General features: G+C 38.9%; 1 protein-coding gene across 3 annotated transcripts in view; it reads left to right on the forward strand.

The window, feature by feature from the left end:
* Positions 1-8,318, forward strand: part of snx19a (sorting nexin 19a) — a 49,594-nt gene that overhangs the window by 34,819 nt on the left and 6,457 nt on the right. Inside the window, exons 13-14 of one of the 3 annotated variants that reach the window (XR_013279699.1) lie at positions 4,680-4,848; positions 5,012-6,096. The exons of 1 other annotated variant lie outside the window; for it this stretch is intronic. The gene's annotated coding sequence lies outside the window, so the exon portion shown is untranslated. Of the gene's footprint in view, positions 1-4,679; positions 6,097-8,318 lie in introns of those variants that run through there. One more of the 3 variants, XR_013279698.1, reaches the window with a different exon arrangement.

Below are 8,318 nucleotides of genomic sequence, written 5' to 3' on the forward strand. Positions count from 1 at the left end.
AGTGGGTCTTCAACCAAAACAATGTGGCGATCTTGTTTCTGTCAGTCATACATGTGCTGCAAAATTGTATCCTTGCGCACAAAGGCTGTCTTGTTAATAGCTGTCTGTATCGGGACTGAAAACAAAACAAAGATGTCATCTGTTATGCTTAAAAACAACAAGAGAAAGTGTCATATTGTGACTCTGGATCAAATTTAAGTCCATCATAGTAATTATGCGTCCCTGACAGCAGGTCAAAATAAGCAGTTTGGTGCAAAAAATAAAACAAAAAACGCCTTGAGCAATTCAACTCACTGTGACGTCGAGAACAACAAAAAAGAAGAGAAAAGTGATGCCCCGTATGATTTGAGCGTCTCCAGCTAACTTTTTTTGACGGATGCTCCAGGCATGAATGCGGAGACACCCCCGTGAGTCACCAGAGGTGATTTGTGGGCGAGGACTTTTCTTGGTATGTTGAAGAAGCAGCAGTTTTTCATCAGTAAACAATGTTGCCTTGGGGGAATGGAAATACTTCTTATACTTATGAACCATAAGAAGGGGAGTTCTGTTTTTCTGAAATAAGAACACGTTTCCATGTATTCGAGAAACATCATTGATGTTTATTTTAGTGCAATTGTCGGTTTTTATTCCGTGCTAGACTTCGTTTTATGACCACATAGCCCGAACATTAACGCCAATGGCCAATGCCTCATTTGCGCTAATGAGCAGATGTTAGCGTACTAAACAGAAACACTACGGGCTAACATAAAGGCGAAAAACAAGATAAATTGAATAAAGGATGTGAGGATGAAGTGATACCTCGGAAGCGGTGGATCTTGTTGCTTTCTTGCCAACTTAAAACATCTGGCGTCACATTTTTTTCCATGTTGGACATCGACATTAGCCAACCAGACGACTGATGATTCAACGTCGCCTGAAAACTTCTGTTATGTATTATGCTGTTCAGCATGTAAACATTTTCTTATTCTGAATGCAAGGCCAAAACATGCTAAAAAAAATAAATCAGAAAATCATCATCTGCTGTATTCACTCACATTTTGATGCTCGACTTCCTCATTTTTGTGTAAGTCGCCGCAACGCAACACGGCTCATTTTCTTGATGTATGTTCACATTCATGTTACATTTGTGGAGCCAAATGAGCCCCTCAGGTCAGCTCAGGTTGGAGTGCGGCCAGCTGTAAAGCAGGCAGATCAGTTACACTCTCATTCTTTCGCGCTAGCTTTACATTTGGCAGCCCGAGGGCTTTTCGCAAAAGGCCTGGCGGCGGCTGGCTGCGCTCTCTTAACGTCCATCCGCCGCACAAGCAGCCTCATCAACGTGTGGGAGAGGCTGACAAATGAACAAAGATCGTCGGTGGGTTTGAAAAGTGGTGAGTGGTGAATCAGTCCATTGTTGTTATGTGAGCATCTTGAGAACATTTACTGTAAGGACGGTGTTTTTTTCTGTTTTTTTTTTTCTCTTTACTGTCAAGTCTCCAAAGTGGAAGCGTTCTCCTTCCACATCCCCCAAAAGCAGCATGTTAGCTTGAAAACTGAAAATTGTGCCTGTGAGAAAAAATTCTAAGCAAGAAAATAAACTCACACTCACTCATATACACAATAGAAGGATCAATTATAAAGAAATCTATTCATCATTATGTAATTGTATCAAACTGCCGTAAAACCTTAAATAACTACACAAATTCAGATTTGCAATATATCAGTTAAAAAAAACTTTTATATTTGTTCTACAGTCGAATTAAACTCACGTATAATTGATATCAATTCATTGGGTGATCGGGCAAATTACAGGTAATCAACGGTTTTGCCGAAAAAGCTAAATATCGTCCAATCCTGATCCTGACGATCAGATCGGGGTAAAGTGTAGTGTTACTGCAAAGTTGTTTGAACGTATGAGAAGAATGTAGGCTAAATGCGAAAACTAGTTTTAAAAAATTCCCATAATTCAACGGGGTTGTGACTTGCATTGCATGATTGTAAATTTCCCCTTGGAATTATGAGAAACTACTTTGTGGCATTATTGGGGAAAAAAATGCAATGTTTTTAGCATTTGGCCTACATTATACAGTACCAACATGTGAAAAATGGCTAGCAATACGTTCAAAAGATTTTTTCCATATGTTTGAATTACTATCAATACGTTGGAACCTGTATACTCCTCCATTAGTAATTCCACACATCCGTAAAAATATGTTTGTGTGTTTATTGATAGCCCAGCTTAAATTGGCTATCGCTAGGTTTTTCTAAATGTATACTTATTACAAAATTGCATAGTAAATGAGAGGGGAAAAAATACCATTCTACTCAGACTAGAGGAATTTTTAGTTTATTCTCAGGTAGGTCAGTATGTTCTAGCTCAGAATGGTATTCTGCCTCTGGGGGGTGAAACATGTACAGATGTGTCCTTATAAGAACGTAGAATCCATTTTTAGGTCATATTAGTGGTATTTGATTGACAGTGGATGGGCATGATTCCAGCACATTCAGTGGTCACACTTTCATAATTTTGAAGCCTTATTTTCAATTCTAAGTGATTTTTAGTCTTTTTTTTTTTTTTTTTTTTTTTTTTTTTTTTAAGCATTTCATTTTCACAGGGTATTTAATTTTTTTTTTTTTTTTTTTTTTTTTTTTTTTTTTTTTAAACAGGGACTTTACTTAGATTGGTCAATCTTTTATCAATAATAATAATAAAAAAATAGAATTGTTTCTTTGAAGAAGCAATTTATACCCGAGTTGTCCAAAGTCATCTATTAACTAAAGAAGGACATTTTAACGATGTGGGATGAAGTAATAAGGGAAAACTCCGCATGGACATGTTCCAATTGAAGATTCGAACCGCGGCTTCCTGACTGTGAGGCAGATTTGTCCAAATTCAAATTCTACATTCTCCTCGTGTCATTTATGATAATGTATTGTTAGTCTTGGTCAGAACACCACCATCAGCATGTCCGGTTTTCTTGTTTTCATTCTTTTCTGAAACGGATCCCCACTTTTAGAACATTACGAAGAAGAGGAAATCTCATTTTTTCTCTCCAGGAACTTAAACTCGACCCTAAATGCATCGCAAATGCATCTCTTCTTGTAAATTTCTTTTCAAAGAAATATGCCAGAGCACCTTTGGCTGTGGGCCATGATGGTGTTGTTGGTCCGCTTTAGTTTGATAGAAAAACACACATCATTCATCGGGTCATCGCAATCATTACCTAAGTTGGAGTTTCACAATCTGAAGCCGATTCCATGCACGATGAGAGATGTAGCCTCAAAGCACCCAAAGACAGGAATGCACCTGAGAATAATTTATCAAACTCACTGTCTGCTTTGCTTTCCTCTGCACGTAATTCCACATTGGCAACGGGAAGACAAATCTCTTTAATATCCAATTTGAATAATTGCATCAAGTCTTCTGCTTTCCACTGGAATCTTTTCATCTTTATTGGAAGCGGTAGACGGGGAACTATAGTTGTGATGCTTTGTGACAATACTATGGCTGAATATACACTAAACTGAACAAAGAAATTAGAAACAGGAAGACACTGGCCGTACACTTTGGCAAAACTTGAGAGAGACCTGCAGGGATATTTTCAAATTTATCCACACGCACGATTAATGACCGCCGCTGCTTTTCTGATGTGAATTCCAGTTCCCCCATGCTGACACTTGGACGCTGACAGGAAGCATTAAGCTATGCTCTCGTTTCACATTGTTTGGATAGTTTTGTTTTTTTTTTTGCGTCCACTTTGCCTTTGCTTTGCTCCATTTCGCTCTTCTCCCTCAGCTTCTTGGCAGGATGACCTGATAAAACATCTTCTCATGTCATGTTTGTGTTGGAGGCTACGGTGAAGAAACTCTGAAAATACACTATATTGACAAAAATATCCACACACGTCTTCATAAATTTAGTCTTCGATAGTTCCCCTGTAAATCTTAAAGAGAAGTTAAAAGTTTTCTTTACAATATGTTCTATGCCCCTCCACTATTCTAAACACAGCATTCTGATTAATATTTCATTTGTGGAATATAAATTAAACAGCAAAATCCATCCGTTTTGATCCATCTCTGGTGGCGGCCATTTTGCCACTTTATGTTCACTTGTCTCAGGGGTCAGATGACAACCAATCATGGCTCACTTGTTGTCTGGCTTTGGTCATGTAACGATCACAAGCTGAGCTGTGATTGGTCGTTGCCTGACCCCTGAGAAACTGTAATGTCATGACTCATTTTTAGTCATCAGCAAGTGGCAAAATGGCCGCCACCTGAGATGGATAAAAGCGGGTGGATACGTCAAAAATGTTCTTTTCAATGAAATATTCACTGCACCACCACTCGTTTAAACATTGTGTTCTGATTTATATTTAGATTGTGGAAAACGGGGGACGGGGGCATTTTGTGAGTTGCTGACAAATGAAAATGACGTCACAGTTGCTCAGGGCTCAGATAACGACCAATCACATGACAAACATCACATGACCAAACTCAGAAAACAGGTGAGCCGTGTTTGACCATTACTAGAGCTTTAGCAACTGTGATGTCATTTTCAATCGACAGCAAGTGGCAAAATGGCCGTCCCCACAGAGGAACATATTAGGGATATATGATTGTATTTTTTTTTTAATCGGTTGTAGGCAACTTTATGGGACTTAACTTGGAGACTGTTGTTGTTGTTGTTGTTGTTGTTGTAGCATAACTCAGGTAAGGTCCATAAAATCATGTCTGGATGAATTTGGTTTGGAGGAACTTGCATACAATCATGACTCTGACCCAGTGAACCGTTACGGAATTTGAACTAGATCGAGTGATCAAGTCCTGCAGCAGCGGTAGCAAAAGTTACCACAGACAAGCTGCAAAAAGGTGAATGAGCGTAATTTTCTTTACTTTCCACCTTCTAACCCACATTTACAACATGTTACATGAAATTGTCTTAATTAATTTACAACAGATTACTCATTATGTAACGTTTCTCTTGGCTGCACTGTTTTCAGTATGTGGATGTTAAACTTGTTTGTCCAATCAGTTTTCAGCCTCTCCAGTATGTGCAGCCATTTCTATCTAATCTGCCCAGCGTCTTCGGAATCAGCCACAGAGGGCCAACAATAACATCAGCATTTTTCCATCCTCTGATTGGTCGGTCAGAACAAACGCGGTTCAACAAGCTCAAGATGTCTGCAGCAATCTGCACATGTAATTATGTTTAATAATCAGTATCACTGTGAGTATGATGTATGATATTTATCATTCTGAAATGTCTCCAGATGATGTACAATTGTTTTTTTTGTTTTTTTTTGTAATAACTGCAACCTCGGATTAAGTCAGGTGAATTGCCACTGAAGGTTCAGTTACAAAATCTTTTATTTATTTATCTATAAACATTACCAGTAATGAAGCACAATCGAACAGCCTTAAGTAAGTTTTGGTCAAAAGCATCAGCAAATGACTTCATCGTCCCGCTGCTCCCTTTTAAGGTGTTTGGCCAATAAGACATGAACTCACTCTGTTGTGAAACAGACCGATGTGGCCAAAATCCAAAAGCGTTCTAGTCTCAAGCAGCGAGACTTTACTCGTCTGGGCCAACTTTGAAAGGCATCGGTGGTGTTTTGAAATTGAGCAGATTATTCGCCTCTGCCAGGAACTTTGACGTCAGATTGGAGGAAAAAGATTCATTTGCCCTCGAAACGCCGGTGGAAATTAGGAGTATCTGTCAGACGGAACCTTACGACAGCGCTAAAACGTTTGCTCCACATTTACTTCCACGATCACGTTTTGCACGTCTGCCTCCTCAGATGTGCTCCTCGGAAACATATTTTCAGGAGATTTTAGCTAGTCATAAGTGATGTATTAGATTCCATTTGAACTTAGCTGTTTTTCAAGCGAAATGAGCATCACGCTCCAAAAATGATGACGGTATGTTTCACCACATAATTCAAAGCAGTTAGGAAGTTAGGCCACATTACGGTATAGTCATAAAATATATCATTTTAAAAAAATGGCACTTTCAAGGTCAGACTGGGCGTCATAACTCTAAACATGACTACAATGCTTGGATGACAGTACAGTGTGCATTAGATTGGCAACTCAAAGATGGTCACTCACTACCCCACCCAGCCCTAATGAAAGCATACAAAAAAAAAAACAAAGGCTTAAGACTTTACTGGAGCCCAACCAACTAACTAGCAAATGACTAAACATAACATCCTGCCTTTATGTATTGCACCTCTTTGAACAAAATTGCACTAAATCGTCTTTAGAAAAATGAACGTTAGCCATGGACTATTCACAGGCTTATTTTTGAATATCTATAGAGCATCATCCTGCGATTGGCTGGCAACCAGTCCAGGGTGTACCCCCGCCTACTGCCCAAAGCCAGCTGAGATAGGCTCCAGCACCCCCCGCGACACTTGTGAGGAATAAGCGGTCAAGAAAATGTATGGATGGAGCATCATGCCCTTATTTCAAATGCTGAAGTTATTATATTTACTCACGGTTCAGTCATTCTTCAAAACCTAAAAATCAAAACATCGGTTGTCAGACTGAGTTTTCTTCTGGTATATGATGTTCTTTAATGTGATTTAAGACTAACATGCACTTAAGCAGATCAAAATATCAGCTGACACATGTAATGATTTCATATGCCTCTTGCTGTTTTTTATTAGGAACCTTTCGCTGCCACTTATTGTTGCCTTTCTGTGAAAAATTGCTTGGATGACATCCAGTCAATATTTTTCTCCAATGCAAACATCTGGATTTGTTTTTATCTCAGAAAAATACAAAGTACCTGCTGTCTTAGATTGTTTGCTGTGATGGGTTATACCAGCTGCTATACATTTTCAACCTTATAAAGGTTGTGATAAGGTCTGACTTTTGCGACACTAGCTTAAATGGAAATTGATTTGAAATATTAACATATTGCACAAGTATGACCAAGCAGGTGTTTTTTATTATTATTCTTTTTTTTTTTTTTATCTGACATATTCATCAAACTCTTCAGTTAGTCACTGCTAACCATTTTTAGCCATTATAGCTTTTGATGAAAAGATGACAAAAGATGCTAATGTTAGCTTGCATTATAATTCTGCAGTTTGCTGAAACGCTGTTTTCTTGATGCCTTTTGTTTCCGCTCCAATACAGTGTTACATGCCAAGATGTAAACACAAGAGACTCTCATTCAGCTACATTGTTGTTATTTATTAGCATATGTCCTAGCATTTAACTGATGCCATCAACGCATCGTGTTTTTGACAGATTCCCATTGCGCCATCTTCAAGTGGGAAAACGGACAATAACAAATAAAGCCTTGTAGTTTTCTGTGGCGTGTGTTTGCTAATTCAATTCAGCTAAACATGTCAACAGTCACCCATTCTTGTGAATACCAGGCAAAGTTTGGGTCAAGTAAATATAAGTGTACATTCTTTGTTTTATATCAGTGTATGCAAGGTCTGATAAAATGTTTACAACTTGTGCAGAAAAAAAGTAACAAATATTCAATGATCCTGACTTCATTTAACATTTATTGGTTACTGGCTGCCAGTAGCCTATTAAAAGAATTTAGTTTTAAAGATTATTCACGGGTTATGTCGAATAATGAATTCCCTAATTGAGCTCAGCCGAGATGGTTAAACGCTGCCTTGTTAATTTGGACGGCAACCTGGTTAAGTTCAACTTTGGGGTTAAACTGTGACTGAATCACTCGAATAGTTTGCAGTACATGGAGGTCAGCTGCGAATGTATCACATCCATTGTTTGCGGAACGATCCTGTTCCTGCTGAAGTCAGCAAATCAGCAATGATGCGCACTAATGTGGCTCCTCATCGGACATTTCCATGAACCCATTCACCGCCACCGAGCGGCTACAAAGCAGCGCATTGAGATCGTGACTGTGGTTAGCGCACCATTCGGATCAGCGGTATCAGCAAACACACATCTGCTGCTGATCACACAGGCAGACAACACACAGACAGACACCGCATCGGTTATGTCATGGTTTTGTTCACTCATTCTAATTAGAACCCCTTAGAAGTGTTCGTCTTCACCTGTTTTAAATGACTTTGATGTTTACAAGGGTAAATCTGCTCAGGATAAAGCGATAGGGACCACATGGATGTGAATTAAAACAATACAACTTTTCCAGGTGCCAGGTTCTCTGTCCAATCATTTTCTACCTTTTCTAGTTTATTATCGTCGAAATGTTTACAAATGTGTGACTTCCATCACAATCCATTTGACCTGCACATTCATGATTGACCTCATTCCAAATCCAAAACTTTGCTGGAAGCGTTCAACGTCTTGTACAATTAACGGCATCAAACCTGCAACAAGATCTGACG

Source organism: Festucalex cinctus, chromosome 18 (assembly GCF_051991245.1).
Source record: "Festucalex cinctus isolate MCC-2025b chromosome 18, RoL_Fcin_1.0, whole genome shotgun sequence".
NCBI classification, from domain to species: Eukaryota; Metazoa; Chordata; class Actinopteri; order Syngnathiformes; family Syngnathidae; genus Festucalex; species Festucalex cinctus.